The following is an 18,734-nucleotide window of genomic DNA, read 5'->3' as shown; positions in this document are numbered from 1 at the left end:
AAGAATGCCAGTTAAATAGAATTGTGCTTGATCTAGGTTCTCCTATCTACATGGAACCATTCATTCTATATGTGAACGGGGAATCCTTATAGAAAGAAGCTGTGTCTTTCTGAATGATCACAATAGATTTCTGGATCAAATATAATCATGCTGCCTATGTCCCATCAAATAACTCCACAGGCAGCAGGCTATGCTTTGTACCCATGTTAATCGTGAGGGACAGAAATGATTTTATGAGACCACCTACAGTTTCCTTCATGTGCCAAGATACACATTATCTCACAGCTCTGCATCACTTGCTAGTGTAGTGTTTGAAACAACCCAACTGCAAACATTATGTTATAATGGTGGCCAGGTTATGCAAGCTGTAGTTTACTACGGTATTGACCAGAGTTTGTGGTTTATAGAAATCTGAAGCAAAAGCTTCCAGTCTCCTCTTCACAACTGTACCAGAGGAGAGGGAGAAGTGTTCAAAGTCAAGACTAGGGCCGGGCGATATATCAATATACTGCCTCATATCGATATTAAGAGCAACTTTTGATAACCGGGTTTTTAAAAATCACCTGGCAATATATCGTGAATATTGTGTGCGATCGTAAAAAAGCACAATACAGTATTGCAGAAATTGGGAAGCCGATGCTGCTTCCTGTCCTGTGCAGCCAATGCTATTGCTAACTCTGCCAGTAGCAACAGCAACAGGCTGAGGCAAAAATTGCTCTTAGAGAAATCGTGTGCAGTGCAGGGTAACTCCATGCCTTAGCTCTCCATCTCCTCTGCCTCCTCAGCAGCAGGCAAAAATGGTCCTTGGAGATACCTTGTGTGCGCGCATTCGTGCAGCCTAAGTTCCCTCCAGAGACGCTATGCACTCGCGCACAATTGTCTCCGTGTCTTTGTGTCTCCCTCCTTATGTTCCTCATTTTCTCCTCCAGACTCTCTCCCTACCCTAGAACTCTTCTTAATTCTCCCCTTGCCCCTTTGCTTTCTCACACATTTGTTGTTATTAATAACAGATTAATATATTAACATTAATATATTCTCCTGAAATATGTAATGTTGCAGCTGAAGCACACGATCATTGAGTAAATTTTCATATAATTAAATGCATCAAATTTTCCTTGCAAAAATATATATTTTTGTTTAATAATTTTTTATTCTGTAAAATCCTATCCATTCTTTCTGGTTTGGCCTGGTGTGTGCGTGTGTGTGTGTGCGCGCACACACAATTCCCCTGGCACTAAAAATATAAAATTTGTTTAGAATTTTTTTGTTCTGTTAAAATTTATCCATTTCATTCTTTCTATTTTCGCTTGGTTTAGAAAAGAAAATTAACGAACAATCTAATAACTGGCGTTGTGGGATGCACACATTCAACTAAGACTCAATAGTGAAATATATTTGAATAAAAGTGTGAAAGTGAATGTGGATTGGCTTTTTGCTTGTTTAGTAATGTTATTAAATTTTTAGGAAACATTCTCCCACCTTACCTTTGATAACTATGCTACTGAATTACTTCTACAGCTTTAGTTTTAGAGAAAATGTACTAATTTAAACAATATTAGTACAGTAGCACTATAACACAACAGTTTTCACAATATGTTAAAGGTAAATAAAAATCTATCAGTTTTAGAGTAATTAGTAGCAATTGCCAGGGCATTGCCACATTCACCTCTACATACCATAGAAGAGGAGGAGGAGGAGGAGGAGGAGGAGGAGGAGGAGGAGGAGGACGAGGAGGAGGACGAGGAGTTTGGATTTGATATCCCACTTTATCACTACCCGAAGGAGTCTCAAAGCGGCTGAGAGACTTCAAAGAAGTGTGACTAGCCCAAGGTCACCCAGCAGCTGCATGTGGAGGAGCAGAGAGGTTCACCAAATTACAAGTCTACCGCTCTTAACCACTACACCACACTGGCGTAAGTTCCAGCCTTATTTCAAACATTGTGATGTTTAGCTGGTGATATATCGTGATATTGAAAACCAGATATCGCACAGCCCTAGTCAAGACTTACTTAGGGCACAAGTTTCCATACACTACAGTCCACTTCAGCAGATGACATGTTAGCCCAGGGGTGACTAACCTTTTTTGGACCGAGGGTCACACTGAAGATGAGCCACATACCTTGAACATATGTGTGCACATGGCTACATGCACATGTTAAACACTCACACAGAGACATTCAGTTTGGGGAAGCGGATAGGCAGGCCTACATGTCTGGCCTGTGAAAAGGAAGAGAAAGAGCAGCTTTCTAGCACTAGCTGTTTGCATTTTTTTAAACACGTGCATTAACTGCAAAGACATCTCTAACATTTCTTGTCTGGCACTAAAAGATGGAGTTACAAGGTCCCATGGTTTGAACAACTGCCACACATTTGTACTCGGCTGTGTTGCCACAAGCAAAGCACCATTTCTCAGCCAGTACTACTGGCCTACCTTCCAAAGCTGTTGTAATAAGGGTTAGTGGAGGTGAAGGAACTTTGTATGGGGTAAAGGATCACATAAATCCTAAGTCATAGAAGTAACATTCAATGTTAGCCTGGACATGCATGACTGTACAGGCTGGGCCTTTCAGCTTTAATTTGTGAATATGTTTTAGTCCCTCTATCTGCTGAGTTAAATATACTAATACTGCAACCTACAAAAATGTAGCTGGGTAGAATCCTCTCCATACTATGCATATACTCACTAGACAGAGAAAGACGAAGAACCGCTAGAGCAAAGAAGGGCTGCATTGATAGTTCTGTTTAGCAACAACTTCATCCAGAAGATGTCACCAGAATACAAACCATGCTCAGTTGCTGCTCCTGCTGTGAGGAACACTAATGAAGGGATTTAAAATTAGAGGGTTTTTAAATTTAAAAAAACCCTCTAAAGGGAACATAAAGTATCTCAGAATGTTATGTAAAAGCTGCCATTAATTAGAGCCAAGAGAACAAGCCCATGGGCCAGCCCAGCAAGACTGGTGGTATATTAATTAAACGGAGTGTGAGAAGAGGAGGGTGCTACTCAATGCTTCCTGACTTAATTTTCAAAACTGTCTTATAAAACAAGTTGAGGACACGGATTACTGGGTTCAAGCTGCATCCCACTGAAACCTTTGGTGAGACACAAAAGCTAATGAGCTAGGATATTATGGCACCCTTAAGGGCTCTGATTTGGGCCATACATTTGGTGCAAATAGTTGCCCTTCCCCCCATTCTGTAGCTCTGTGTACATGAGAGCGATCCCCATGGGGATTCTACCGTATATAGCTCCTACAACTGGACACACTATCCCAATCCTCTCTAAGTCCTCCGTACATAGGCTTATCTTCTGAAGAGTAGGAGTCATCACCTCATGTGTCCTTTTAGAGAAACCTTCCCCAGTTTGGAACTCTTGTCCTCCATGACCATTTGCCATGCTGGCTGCAGCTAATGGGAGTTGGAGTTTGCCATCTGCCTGGATAGCTCAGCTGGTTGCAGGTTCAATCCCTGTATGGGACAGCTGCATATTCCTGCACTGCAGGGGGTTGATCAGGCATAGGCAAACTCGGCCCTCCAGATGTTTTGGGACTACAATTCCCATCATCCTTGACCCCTGATCCTGCTAGCTAGGGATGATGGGAGTTGTAGTCCCAAAACATCTGGAGGGCTGAGTTTGCCTATGCCTGGACTAGATGGTCCTCACGGTCCCTTCCAACTCTACAATTCTATGAACAGATGGAGGGGCACCAGGTTGGGGAAGAGTGCTGTGCAGGAATAGGCTGGTGTATCTGCATGAGGCATGGAAGGGCCTCCTTTGAGTGTCAATACATGTAACCTTGTGCAGGAAGGGAATGAACAGGCTGAACATCTCCGATTTCCAGCACCTCTTCATAAATTTACCTACTTCGCCCTGCTAGGTGCCCATTCAGTTAAACCATCTATCGCTTATCATGCCACCACTGCACTGTCATTAGTCACTCATAAACTTACATGTTGCGCAGAAATTATCCACGTCAGTTATTTGCAGTTTATTCCAAGATTAACAGTTTGGTGTGCTTGCATTCCTTAACCAAATTTAATTGCTGTGATATTGCACCATATGCCAAATATCACATTTTCTACAACATAGAATTTTATTTATAAACAAAGATAAAAATGCAGGCAGCAAGACACACACACAACAACCCAGTAAAGAAATGAATAAACTCCCTGATTATAGCCCTTAGTATTTAGATCACATATTTGATATTGAATTAATCAAGTGAATTATCATCTCTGATTGTACTTTACAATCAGTATATTTGAGTCACCACTTCACCATTTGAAAGCATGAGACAAACATTGTGCTCCAAAGCACCAACACATTCTGGACCCATTCCCTGTTCTACTAAGGAAGATTCATGTGGTGGAAAAAAGATTTCCCTCAAACAGCAAACATCGAAATAATACGCATGTGGCTGCCAGAACAACATTGGGGCCACACATAGTAAATTCAAGTTTTGGTAACCTAAAATTTGATGTGCCACAGCTTTGATGAACATGAAAATGGATACATTTCTGCAACATACACTATGGTCCCTTGTAAGAATAAAACAAAAGTGAAGGTACCCTTATGTGGTATGAATACTGAATTTGAGCAATACAAAACTAGATGTCAATTCCATTCAGTAACACCTAAGAGCACAAGAGTTCCTCAGAATCTTTACTTAATTGGGACAAGATTTATATGCCTGACATGGTCCTATTTTATCAAGTACAGCAACAGCAAAAGCAAAAAGCAGTCATTTCCAGACACTGATGTGCACATTATCTTCTCTACAAATCCATCCAAAAATGATCACCGAATTCTGCCCGCAGTTTAGTGTTATTAGAATACAGCTTTCCTAGGTAAATTCTTTATCTAATGTGTCCCACACACAAACACAAACAAACAAACAAACAAACAAACAAACACAGTGTGTAACAGAAGATGTGACATTCCTGCTATATAGAGGTGTTGGCATCCATCTGTTTTGAGACACAATGGAGTGTGCCCCCGAGAGGTGAAGTCAAATAGCTGTGTTAGCAGCAATAAGTGGCTTGGCTGGGCACAAGCCTGGGCAGTGTATATGAAGGTCCTGGGCTGCCCCCCTTTCTCAGCCTTGCTGAGGGGGGAACTGCTCAGACCCATGCCTAGAAAACATGAGGGAAGCAATAAACTGCTCAGATCTGTGCTTTTTAGGCACAGCACAAGTGGAAGTGTTGACAGGGCCCATGCCTAGGCATGTTTTTTTTTTATTGTATTCATTGGGGCTTACTCCAAGGTAAGTTATGCATAGGATTTCAGTCTTAGGGTTCCTGGTAGCCAGGTATCAAAATTTTAGTTATTAAGACCATCAGAGCAAGTCCCACCTACAAGAAAAGTACACAGGTATGTGCAACAGAGAGGGCCTTTTCCAGTGGCAGCTGCTGGACCCTGGACCTGGAAGAGAGCAAGGCCTCAGAGGTTGCAGAGGCAGGGCCAGGGGAGAGTTAAAAGGCACCACACAGAACTGTTAACAATGGCCTCCATAAACGTCCAGCACAATGGGAAAAGATGATCCCTTCCTCCAGCTTTGTGATTTCTAGGTCTACTTTCCAGAATATGGAATAAAGCGGTAGGTTCTCAGTCAGACTAGGATTTAACGGAACAGGTTCAAAATCACCACTGGGCCATGAAGCTTATTGTTAGACCTTGGACCAGACATGGCCTCTCAGGCTGACCAACCTCAAAGGATGTTGTGAAGATTACATGGGGAATGGGGAAACCTTGTTTGCTACTTTGAGTTTTTGAAGGAAGTAGTGATTTAAATGTAAAAGATGATCTCCCACCTGTCTGCCCCCCCCCCCCGATTCTGAAAGGGGTGGGGGAGGCTAGGTTTGGAATAATGCAAAAACAAACCTAAAAAAATCCCACCAACTAGGATATTATTGCCTATGAGCAATAGATTTCATGTGCAGGTCCTCAGCAAATCCATTGTGTGGAAAAATGCTGGGACAGGCTTCAATTGGTGGCTTGTAATTCCATATTGCATCTACCACTGTGTTCTCATCGCATCTGAACCATCCCCTGCAGTTTTCTACATCTGTAATAATGTTTTAAATTTGTTCAAGTATTCTGTAGTGTTTTCTCCTCAACAGCCTTGCAGAGTACACCACCAGCACAATTTTAGCAAAAGGAAAGAAAACGTACCCTTAACAAAACCACCGGCTTGGAGGACACCCAAAGTATCATTCAAACAAACCCCCAAATCCTGTAACAATACATTTCCTGTTTTTCATTTCTGCTGTGAGTGATGGGTTTGTTACCCTTTGAAAGTTTACCACACAACTTTATGTACAAGCTCTGAGAGTAATCTACCCCATGGCTACCTCAACAAGGAGACATAAACACTCCATTCCCCAAATACAATAGTAATATAACTTTAAAAATAAAATACAGACTCACACTTGGTGCACTGCCTTGCAGTCTTGCCGCTTCACAGAAGCACCAAAAATCCTTCCACTGGTCAAGTCCTTAATAACAAAAGGGGGGGAAGCTGCTTTGCTCACCTGATGGCTGGGCTCTCAGCAAAATGGGGCTTTACCCACAATTCAGCAGGCTGCTTTGCAAAGTAAAAGGTCTGGGCATGCTCAGATCAAAAGAATGATTCTAATTGGCTGCCAGTTTTCAGGGCTTGGGAGTGAAAAGGCAAGCAATTTGGGGAGTATTTTTTTCAGCTGCCTGCTAACACCTGTGACCTGATTAGCTGGATTGCCTATAACAGTGATGGCCAAATTTGGCCCGCAAGCTGTTTTGGGACTACAATATCCATCATCCCTAACTAACAGGACCAGTGGTCAGGGATTATGGGAATTGTAGTTCCAAGCTTGGCTATCATTGACCTATAAGGATGCAAATGAACCAGGTGCCCTATCAGTTGCTATGTGTATGTGTTTTTCTGCCTGAATTTGAATGGGAGGGATTTCCTGCCTAAAGCAATAGTTTCGGCTTGGATTGGTTGAGCAGTGGAACAAGCTGCTTGACCAGAGAATGGCTGATTGTCAGAAATGGCTACAACAGTTGAAATGGAAGGCTAGGGAGTGTGCAGGTAACAGAAAATAGTGTGATTTTGGACAGTAGGCTATTGGGGGGGGGGAATTGTAATTCCCCCCCTTTAAAGCACAGGTGACTGGGCAGTGCCCCAGTCACTCTATTTGACCAGCTCTATTTGACCAGCTTTTGTGAAAGGGGACACGGGTAATGCTGTGGTCTAAACCACTACATTGCTTTCAACTTTATTTTATGTATTTCAGGATTTACGTTCCCTGCTCTGAATAATGTGGTATATGAATTATTTAATTAATTAAATATAAATATAAATGAATGGAGTGAATATTCCAAATACTTAAGCACAAACAACAGGGTTCTCATCTCTTAGGATGTTTCCAGCCCTGTTTAACCAAACAAGTGTACTTTTTCCTACCCCAACATCTTTCCTCATCCCAAACGGCCGAAGGTTTCCTACTTGAATAATGAATTTGTTGTCCAGAACATAGAGGAACATTTGTTTCCAAGCACTATCCCTCCCCTCCCCTCATGGCTTAGCTATCTGGTGTCATGCTAGATAGCTTTGGCACTGTGGATTAAACCACAAAGCCTAGGGCTTGCTGATCAGAAGGTTGGTGGTTCGAATCCCTATGACGGGGTGAGCTGTTGCTCAGTCCCTGCTCCTGCCCACCTAGCAGTTCGAAAGCATGTCAAAGTGCAAATAGATAAATAGGTACCGCTCTAGCGGGAAGGTAAACGGCATTTCTGTGCGCTGCTCTGGTTCGCCAGAAAGTGGCTTAGTCATGCTGGCTACATGACCCGGAAGCTGTACTCTGGCTCCCTCGGCCAGTAAAGCAAGATGAGTGCCGCCACCCCGAGTTGTCCGTGACTGGACCTAATGGTCAGGGGTCCCTTTACCTTTATCTTGTAAAAGCAGAACAGTTGCACACTTGGCATGGTATCCCAGCAAGCAAGTCACAAGACTCTGGCACATTACCAGCCAAATGAGCTGATGATGCCATATTGGCACAATCATTCTATCAACACCCAAGGCTGGGACAGTGGGGGGCGGGGGTGGGGAACTCTATTAAACTAGACTAGTAAGTCTAGAATCTCCTTGTGATTTAGATCCACACACTGTCAGTGTTCTAAACAGAGCCTATATTCACAAATCTAACTCTTATCTTCAGACCTTCCTCCAATGCAAGGGCAGTGGAACAACAAAACGAGCAGGGGCATGACACTGGGGGTAAGGCCAACAAGCCCCATTCTTTTCCTCCTTCATGGAGAATAATGTCCTAATAGGGCTTATGTCTGTTTTGAAAGAAATGGCATTGCATTACAATTCGTTTGCATGCAGTGGCTTGTTGCCAATGTTGCCATTTCCACCTGTGCAATGGAACCCCTCCCCCCTCCTGCACCCACAGAATCTGCTTCAGGTGGTTGGGGGGGGTCCTCTAGAGCAGAGTTTGTGAGTGCAAGGTGAGGAAGGGAAGCCCCCTTGCACAAGCAGAATTTCACTTGTGCAACACTGGACACAACTCAGTGCTTCTCTGTACTGATTAACTGTCCAAAATTACCGTCCCATTTCTACAATAATAGAATACTGTAGTAGAATTTCCAAAATTTTGACAGGTCAGATTTGCATTATCATGCCAACAGATGTCTCAACCTAGCAACGAAAAGCAAGAAAGCAATCTCCCATTTACTTCCATCTGCTGCATTAACACCATTTCTCCTACATTTTAAACTTTGCATTCCAAAGAGGTTGAGCTATATTTTCGGTTACAACGAGAAAAGCCCAGAATGTAACACAACGAATTAAGGTTTTGAAAAGAGTTGTGAGAGATGACATTTAAAAATTCAGCTTAATCATTTTCTGTTTGCTTGCTATGTTAGTTCAACAATGACATTCAGAGTGGCCCTCGCTATTAATTTGATTAAGAAAAGGCTTGAGACACATTTAAGCCTTCATTTGAATTTCCACTAAAATCAGCAATGGCCACTGGGCAACCAATCATTCTATTCACAAGCTTCTTAAGAGATAAATCCTCTGCTTGAATAATCGCAAATGAAAAACTAAGTCCTACATTTGTTGGCATTCTACGTTTTCATTGAAGGACATGAGCTAATGTACTCACCATTAGAAAAATGAAACACACAGCCCTACTCAGATATGTAATCCACAGGGGGAGAGAACATTTGTGATGCAAATCAGTTTCCTTAAACAATTAAATGTTCTTTTGTTGAACTTCTATGGATGCAATTATAACTTCTCACAGAGACAAGAAGAATTGAGAAAATGAAAATGCATTTTCATCATGTATTCATCGCATACAAAATATTGTGAGGGGGAGGAAAACCCTTATTATTTTTTTTTTTAAGACTGAAAATAATTGCAGAAAGTTTGAGCTGATTCTGTGGCAAGAAAAGCTCCATCTGTTAAAAAAGTTGCATTTACAGAATCAGTATATATTGACCAATTGAGTGATGAAATCAGGCTCCGGAATTCTATCAGACTGCACCATCTTGATCCTAAGAAATGAAACCCAAAATGGGAATTCGTAGAGGAAGGGATTGAGACAATGGATATCATTAGATTTTACTGGCCAAAACCAGGGGAGGGGTAGAATCTTGGATATTTTTTTTGTTCAGTCAATAAAAGTCTAAGAATGATACATCTAGAATAGGTTGAGAACATGTTACTATCAAGTTGGAAAAAGGAAGACCAACAGCCTTAGTTTTTGAGTTATTGGAAAGACAAACTTTGTGATGGAATTCTCTACAAACAGTTGATGCTCACACCACATCCATCTAATGCAGGCATCCCCAAACTTCGGCCCTCCAGATGTTTTGGACTACAATTCCCATGATCCCTAACCACTGGTCCTCTTAGGTAGGGATCATGGGAGTTGTAGGCCAAAACATCTGGAGGGCCACAGTTTGGGGATGCCTGATCTAATGCAACGTATGCATTATTTTCTCTGGTGTTTTTAGAAGATTCCATTAACATTAATTTCCCCAAAAAACTACAAGCATCTCTAGCCAAAGGAACTGCACTTGAATGTATTTTAAATGCAGCAATCTTTCGGAAAGTTGGAAACAGAGCAAAATATTTGCCCCCATTGATAGTCTAAAGCATATATTTTCAAGGCTTTTTTTCTATTCAGAAATTTGTTGAAACATATGCAACTAAAACCATATGTCAGCTTTCAGTCAGTCACTGAAAATGGTTGCCATATGATACGGGTCCTTAGAATCATAAGCCGCAGAGGGCTAGCAGCCCTGACCACTTTTCTTGGCTACCTTTCAGGAGGAGGAGGAAGTGCTTGCTCTGAGCTAGTCATTTGCAAAACAGGTTCTCAATTTTAAGTTGAACCTGCATTCCTACAATTAGTGATTCTCAAACCATAAAGAAGTCATGAGACTATCCTCAGAAATACATAGTTTGAGCACTGAGATGTAACTGGTATCCTTAACTGTATTCTTTAATTGTGATTTTATTGGGCTGTAAAAAAGCCCAAAGAATATTTGAGATGTGATATGCAATGATGTGTGTCCGCTTAATTTTCTCATTTAGACATTCTAGAGAAGGCCAAATGAAAAGTACCACCTGTATAAAACTACTAGCAGTAAATAAAACCAGTCCAAACTGTTTACACAATAGGGAGAAAGGAGGAAAGATCTACACTCTACATTGTCATCTACTGCACTCATAAACATTTAAGTAGTTAACAGTGATGCAGCTACATTTACAAATGGCAACCAATAGGTTCAGGTTGGTGAAATCCCAAGCAGGGATTTTCAGTGGTTATTTGCCACAATAGCTTAAAATGCTCCCTTTTCTCAGATGCAAGGGACAAATGAAAATATAGCTTAGCAAACTGCAACCCCCATTTCTTGAATATGTAATCCACAAACCTTCTGTGTATCTTTATGCAAAAAATCAAAATCAGCACACTGTCTCTGGAAAGCTAGTTCGGTTTATCATGGCCACCTACACTTGAAAGAACACCAGCAACCCTTTTTGCTTTTGAATAATCATAAAGAACAGTCCCTCACAGAGTGTGTTGCAGCAGTCTAGACTTGAGATTATGAAAACATGAAGGAGAGTTGCTGGGCTTGAATCTGAGTCACAGCCATCTCACCAGAGTTACTCTATCAACATTACTTCAGGCTGCCATTCTCCCTTGTGACATACAAATTGGCTTGGGGTGGGTGGGTGATGCGAGTTGGAATCCAACTATATCTGGAGGGCCTAAGGTTCCCTACTACTGATCTAGCCAATATACTCTCAACATTAGAAAAACCCCATTGAAGTGGCACTGATTTTTGCAGTAAATGTGCATGGGGGGTGGTACAGGGTGTATTTCTCCCTTGAAATCTTTTCCTTGGCCTGTTTAATTAGATAGGAATATTGACATAAGGGGAAGTGCAGCTAACCAGAATTTGACTACCTTTAATAGATTCTAGCTGTCACCGTTTCATAAATTGTCTTTTCTTTTTTCTTCTGTTGCTTTTTAAGTAATGTAGGCGAAACTCGGGAGTCTGAGACATAAAACAGCTACAGCACCAGTCAGCGCATGTGTGACCTATTTTAGCTTCTAAAAATGTATTTAATGCCAAAAGCTACATTAGAGAATTGAAACAAAAGCTAACCACGTGCCACATAATAAGACACTTTTGATTATTCTTGTGTTTACTCTCAACTTTACATCCCCATGATAATTTCATTTGGGAAAAGGGTATTTTAAAGAGCATACAAATTTGATTGCTGGTTGATTGGGGAAACTGACAAGGAGCCAGGCCTCTGTGGTCTTCAGAGGAACAGCAGGGCTGGGTTAAACAAGCAAAGCCCATTAGGAATTGACCCACCGCCACAGATGAGATTTGCTAGCATTCCACACCTGTAAATCTCAGCTCCTCAGCCTACCATGAGCGTGATTCTGTTCCCTGCACATTTGTCATAGGAAACTGAATCATTATCATATCACCCAGGGAAACTCACTAGACACTTATGATCCACCTCAATTTCTTGCAACAGTTTGAGCAGAAACAACTGATCTCTAACAAACACTTCTGTTTTGCTCCCAGCCACCCATGAATGAAGGGTGGGGAAGGGACTCAAGAATTCAATCAGCTTCTTCTTCCTGAAAAGTAACAAGTCACCTGGAACTATTAGCTCTGCAGGATTAGCTCTCTGCTGCTGGTGCACTGTAGTTTACCGTATATGGTGTGGAATAATTGGGAATTGTGCAGCTGAGCATATGATGGATAGTCCTACTTTTTTGGGAAGGCATTTGAATAAGATTGACTTTGTTCCTTACCAACACTGTGTTTTTGATGCTACAGTGTGCACTGAGGAGTGCCAATCACCAAAGGGACATAGTGTATATTGGATGGGCAGGCCTCAGGCTTGTGGACTCAATTTTATTTTACACTAGAACCCCAAGATTCACCAAGAGAAAACACTTAGAATTAAATAACATGGTGTTTCCAAGCAACTACCGGTAAGCCCAATAATTTGTTCGAGTACCTGAATGGAACTGAGCTCACAGTCATCGCAGACAAAAATCCACATTTGGTTAGCCCAGGGCTTTATTGATTTTAGCAGTATAATTGGAGGGGGGAAGAGTCATTTTATTGCTGCTATTGTTAAACAGCTGGGAGTCAGAAATAATTGTAAATCAACTGCAAGTCACCTAGATCTCTACCAGTAGATCCAGATCTATTTCTGCTGCCCATACCCAAGTAGCACAGCTGGGATAAACCATATGCTGAAATGTGGTGCAGAGAAAGGTGGGCCTCAGCCAACGTAGGGCTCCAAGATCAATGACCTATGAGTTTTCTTGTGTCAAGCAGGGGCACCAGCTCATGGGGCTGAACTGTTTTGGGGCCCTCAGAATCCCTTGCATTCAGAGAGCACTTTATTAAGTTTTCCTTATGTTTCCTTACCTGATACATTTCCTTGTTTCATGGGATCTTTCACACAATGGAAAAGCCACTTCTGGAGAACTAGCCTCATCTAGCAGACGTTTAGTGCTCACTTCTGTGTTCTTTGCATTCAGAAAAAGTCAGTTTGCAACCTGGTTAACTGGGGAAATCATGAGAGTTTTGAGCTGTCATTTCAGATGACACACTTTGAGGTGGTAATCCAGCATACAGTTCTTTCTTGCCACTTAAAATTTAGTGCAACATGATGCTCTATCAATTAAAAAGGGCCACAGTTCCCTAATGTACCAGTTAACGCAATATAAAAAGAACGTTAGAATCCAGGATAAACGTGCTAGCATTATAACCAGGAAAACTAACACTACCGGTATAATCTGAATGCACCCAAAATGTGATGAAGTGAGGCATGACTCTTCTCAGCTACTGCTAATTTTGGAGGTGGGTTTCAATCATTCAAGCACTGCCCAGGGTTGCGTGTGTGATTAAACTATGCAATAACTGAACCATTTTGATTTTTCAAAGAGCAGACAAAAAGATGCCAGCATTCTACTGCCCGATGCTATTCATGTACAAATTATTCTGAGAAAAGATACATTTATAGATTACTTCCTGGGAACCTTTATATTTAGGCTGACAAAGGCATCCAGGTAAATTCTAGCTGAAAGTGGCAGGAGAATATTATCAGTGCTATAAAGATAAGAATATTTCTCTGATTGAAACCCTAAGGTCCCAGTCCTCTATGGGGGTGGGGGAAATTATTTACTTCTCCATTTTGTTGCCTTACCATCAACTGAGTGACACTTTTGGATACAACCCATAACTAATCCAAGCCATACATTTAAAATACTGTACACTTATCCCCCTTTAACAATCAGGGCTTCCCCCAAAGAATCCTGGAAACTGAAGTTTTGTAACACAACTGGGAATTTTACCGTAACTCTGTTACAAACTACAGTCCAGGAATTAATAATAATTATTTGCCCTTTACCAGCAGATCCCAGGATGAGTTGCAACAATTAAAAATTAAAAACAGTTAAAACAGATTGCAATTACATGAAAAGGCTTGGCCTTGAAAACACACATCTCAGGTGGCAGAGTGAAATGGTGTATCTTCAGCATTTGCCAAAATCAAACAAAACAGGTTCACCTATTTTGTTCTACCAAGCTACATAGGATTCCGTTGTTCATTTCCCCTTTCAATATGCATTCACAGCAAGATCCTGTGAGATACAGTTTATGTGGGATAATTGTGCAATGCATGTGCAATGTGTCTCCAATGTATTGTGTGTGTTGGTTTTTTTATGCGTATAAAAGTGGTCTGTTGTTTTCCGCATTCTCTCTCACTCAACATTGTTGTGAGCAGGTGGCTTAGAACAGATGCAAAGGGAAAGTTTACTTCGAATGCTTTGCAAAGGGAATGTTCACTTGCATTCCTGCCTCTCACCAGGAAATAAATGGATGGAAATTAACTGAAATAACCCCTGCTGCCGATTCCTTTTATCAGAGATTATTTGAAGTGGTAATGTCCAGTGGTTGTTTTTCAAACTTTCTGCCTTAACAGACTTTGAAACAGCCTTTCCTTTACATTGTCCATTTGAAACCAATGAAACAAAGAGCAGTACGTAAGAAATTGCAAAGCCACTCCCTTCCTGCCCCCCAAAATTAAGTCCAATAAAATATACGTATCTTCAACTGGATATACTTGGCAGTTGTATTTTAGCATTTCCAAAAGTTACAAAAAAGAAAATATCAAGAGGAACACACTATTATTCCTTAGTTTATGATATTGTCTTTCACCTATTGTAAGCTACACAGGACAGATATCTGTAAGGAGGTTTCCCCACAATGGCTTTCATGAAGAAGCCCATAAATACTGACCTGATAGCCAGTTTTTCCAAATTACCTGGATTGAGATTGGCAGGTTCCGGCTGGGGGTGGAGGGAGGAGTCCATTAATGAAGCTGTATAAAACCATATAGGCCTTTGAGGAGGATACAAAATTATTATGACCTTTTCCAGTAACTCCAGGAAATAGCAGCTAATGAACAAAATGGCAGAATGTTTTGATCAGTTTTCTTTGTTCTTCCATGCAGCTCTTCCCCAGAGCAGGTGCCAGCAGCCTTGGAGACGAAGAGGAGACCCACATCCTGTTCCTGCATTTCCTGCGTGGGTAGAACGTCGACCTGTTCTAAAGTGTTGAGCAGCAAAACCAATAGCTCCCCCTAATGGCCATGAATGCACATTGCACCTATGTTAATTGCATACTGTATTACGGTAGGAACACTTTGAGTCTCTGGGAGGTTAAAAAAAATGAAAATATCGTGAGGGCTACCAAAGAAAAACCAGAAGGGACACGGGTGGCGCTGTGGTCTAAACCACAGAGCCTAGGGTTTGCCGGTCAAAAGGTTGGCGGTTCGAATCCCTGCGACGTTGCTCGGTCCCTGCACCTGCCAACCTAGCAGTTTGAAAGCACGTCAAAGTGCAAGTAGATAAATAGGTATCACTCCGGCGGGAAGGCAAATGGCGTTTCCATGCGCTGCTCTGGTTCACCAAAAGCGGCTTAGTCATGCTGGCCACATGACCTGGAAGCTGTACGCCGGCTCCCTCAGCCAGGAAAGCGAGATGAGCGCTGCAACCCCAGAGTCGTCTGCAACTGGACTTAACTGTCAGGGGTCCCCTTTACCTTTTTATCAAAGAAGCACACATGAGACGAAAGACAGAGAAACAGAAAAGCCATGAGGAATTAACATCTTGACCTCCAGAGGAAGGAAACAGACAGATTTGGAGGAAGCCCCTCCCCTGGAAAAAAAAGAGGCCATGGCCCATTGACTCAGGGTGCCCTCTTGAACCGGATTCAGAACAAATACAAACTTGGCTTACATAAAGGATGTATTTCTTTATTTGAAAACATTATACAGGCATTACATTGCCACAGCCAGTCCATGTTGGAGCATGCAAATATCAAAACAGAAGAGAATTTGTTCAACTTCTCTGAACATTGTTGTTGGACGGTGTTTCGCTTTTGTGTTTTTTTGGTTCTTACTTCCATTTGTAAGTGTCAAAATTAGTGTGCTTTATTATGGCATTTAACAATTAAAATCCTACCCATGGGGTAAAATTTGTATTTATAGCTAGCTCGAGAATACTAAATTGGTTTTTTTTTTTTTGGAAAAAAAGAGAGGAAATACTACACACTTGTCAAAAATGTTAATGGCACAAGTTAGCAATATCTAAACTATACACTGAAACATCTTCATCTGACACAGTGGTGCAAAATGTTAATTGCTTGGTCTGCTGTGGTTTGTGATTGTGTCCTTTAAGTCTGTGCATGGAAGAAAAGCCAAGCTGTCCACTACAGTTTTCATTCAGTATCTTGCTAATACCCACCCAGCACCAACAGGACTTGTATTCCAGGAATTGGCCTATACAGTACTTGTGAAGTGATTGTTTTTAAGCTGGTGGTGTAGCTACTTGCTGGACAGAAAGACCTTTGCTGGTGTCCACTGCAACTCTTGGAATGGTAGGAAATGAAACTTTTTTAAAAAAGTAACTTTCTCTGATGGGATGGGCCTCATTTTTAATTATATAACGTTTATAAATTTTATACCAGTGTTTCCTTTTAGCGTCACAATGTTCTTTAATCAGATACAGCAAAATAATAATAATATTGTTCTAGTATTGGACAATATCAACTGGGAAAGGCTCATTGCTTAGTAGTAGTACACATAAATTGCACGCAGAAGGTGCTGGGTTCAAAGCACAGCAACTCCAAGTAAAGGAGGTCAGTAAGGCTGGTAGACTTTGCCTGAGACCCTGGAGAGTTGCTGCCAGAGAAGACAAAATTGGGTTCAACGGTATAACGATCTGACTCGGAATAAGGCAGTTTCATAAGTTATGATGTTTCGGTGACATGTGCAAGAACACAGTTTGGCTAATTGAACAGTGCATTTCTGAACATTCCCACTTCCCTCCATACAGTGGAATAATTTGAATTATCCTAGGAAAAATAGCTTCAGGTAGTGAGTTTCTAGCCATCTATATAGACTGCAAAGCCTAGTTCCGATAAATATTCTCATTAGAGAACTGATAGATGCCTTCCATATGGTTTGTTTCTACTGAGACTTAAATCTAAAAATTAGTGTCATAAAAATGAAATGGGGAAAAAAACCCATCTACAAGAACATTTGGCTTACAAAATAAATACTAAAAAATAAAAGTCCTCAGATACAAGGAAGCAAAATGGATGTTTAAGCAGGAAACAAACACATAAATTCTTCAAAAAATTGTTATGTCAAACATGAGACAACAGATTCAGAGAAAGGTATTTAATTGGTATAAAAGGTAGCAAAAGCAATGGGGGGGAGATGGTGATGGCCACCAGTAGACTTCTGATTTGAAACCTGAGAGAACAATTAAGGCTCCACTCCAGAACACACTTGCATGCATCCAAGCCCTGTTCTTTGATGCACCTAAATATGTTCAGAATCGAACCCTGTATTTGTTAAGACTGGCTTGAACAGAAGAGATAATCCAATATTGAAGCTTAAACAAAGCACTTAAGCAATATTTAAGCAGTGCCTAGGCCTTGTGTAGACTCTCAGGAAAGACATTCATGCTAAATGTGCAAACGATCACCTACTAAAACACCTCAGTCCTAAGCAAATGACGTGAAAGTTAATTTCATATACAGTAATTGTTTTATACATGGGAGGCCAGTCCTTTAAAATGCAACTTGGAGGACCCTTGGCACTGCAGTGAATTTTGCCACTTAACAGACAGTTTTTGGGGTGGGGTGGGGTGGGAATTGAAGAAGACTGCTGGTGGATGCAAGGCAGAAATTACTGGTTTTGCCACAGAATGAATTAGTCATATAAATGGCTCTGACTTACTGGTTTGGCCTGAAGGAGCCCCGTTTTCATACTGCTGCATTTTTCATGCATGCAAAAATTCACTAGTGAACCTGTAGGCAAAGGCCTGATTGCAGCACTGTTGCCCGCTGGCTATGGTCCTAATCCAGACATCACTCCCTGTGGATTTTTCTGTGTGCAGGTGTCCAGGTAAACTTTACTCCATGGAATCACATTCTTCCTACACAGGATAAGGAGTGGGCACTTTCCTCTTTCCATCTCTCACGCATTCCTTCAGCTCAATGCCATGTGCCACACCAGTTACTTTTTTGCATGCAAAACTAGTTGCACACAGGGTATTCCTGCACACAAGCATCCCTGAGTAATCATTTCCTTAGCAGAAATCCAGAGAAGCGGACACGGAGCAACGGATTCAAACTACAAGAAAGAAAATTCCACCTAAACATTAGGAAGAACTTCCTGACAGTAAGAGCTGTTCGGCAGTGGAATTTGCTGCCAAGGAGTGTGGTGGAGTCTCCTTCTTTGGAGGTCTTTAAGCAGAGGCTTGACAGCCATCTGTCAGGAATGCTTTGATGGTGTTTCCTGCTTGGCAGGGGGTTGGACTGGATGGCCCTTGTGGTCTCTTCCAACTCTATGATTCTATGATTCTATGATTCTATCCTTCTTCATTGTCTAGGTGACACTTTTTCTTCTTCTTTAATTTTCTCACAGGAATAATATTTTTGGGCCCATAACACCCCCCCCCCAAAACGCCAATCTATTCCCCAAAGGCCAATTCTTGTCAGAAGACTAGATTTCAGCCAACAAGGTTTCTACATACAGAAATGTCGTGGTTTGCGTCAAATGCGCTGCAAACCCTGCTAAGATTCTAAGAAAGTGTTTCCTTGGCACTCCCCAGCTCGTTTG

The 18,734-nt window shown here is 41.5% G+C and overlaps 1 long non-coding RNA gene across 2 annotated transcripts in view; it reads right to left on the bottom strand.

Annotated features, from left to right (window-relative positions):
• The window catches only part of LOC118082163 (uncharacterized), a 32,186-nt gene extending 17,074 nt beyond the window's left edge, over positions 1 to 15,112 (bottom strand). The window contains exons 1-2 of one of the 2 annotated variants that reach the window (XR_009557335.1): positions 14,840 to 15,112; positions 12,965 to 13,103 (exon numbers count right to left, since the gene is read on the bottom strand). This is a non-coding gene — a long non-coding RNA (uncharacterized LOC118082163). The remainder of the gene's footprint in view (positions 1 to 12,964; positions 13,104 to 14,839) is intronic. The other variant, XR_004692196.2, reaches the window with a different exon arrangement.
• Positions 15,113 to 18,734: the final 3,622 nt, after the last annotated feature.

Source organism: Zootoca vivipara, chromosome 3 (genome assembly GCF_963506605.1).
Source record: "Zootoca vivipara chromosome 3, rZooViv1.1, whole genome shotgun sequence".
NCBI lineage: Eukaryota > Metazoa > Chordata > Lepidosauria > Squamata > Lacertidae > Zootoca > Zootoca vivipara.
The sequence above is the reverse complement of the archived record's forward strand: the minus strand, read 5'-3'. Positions and strand labels throughout refer to the sequence as shown.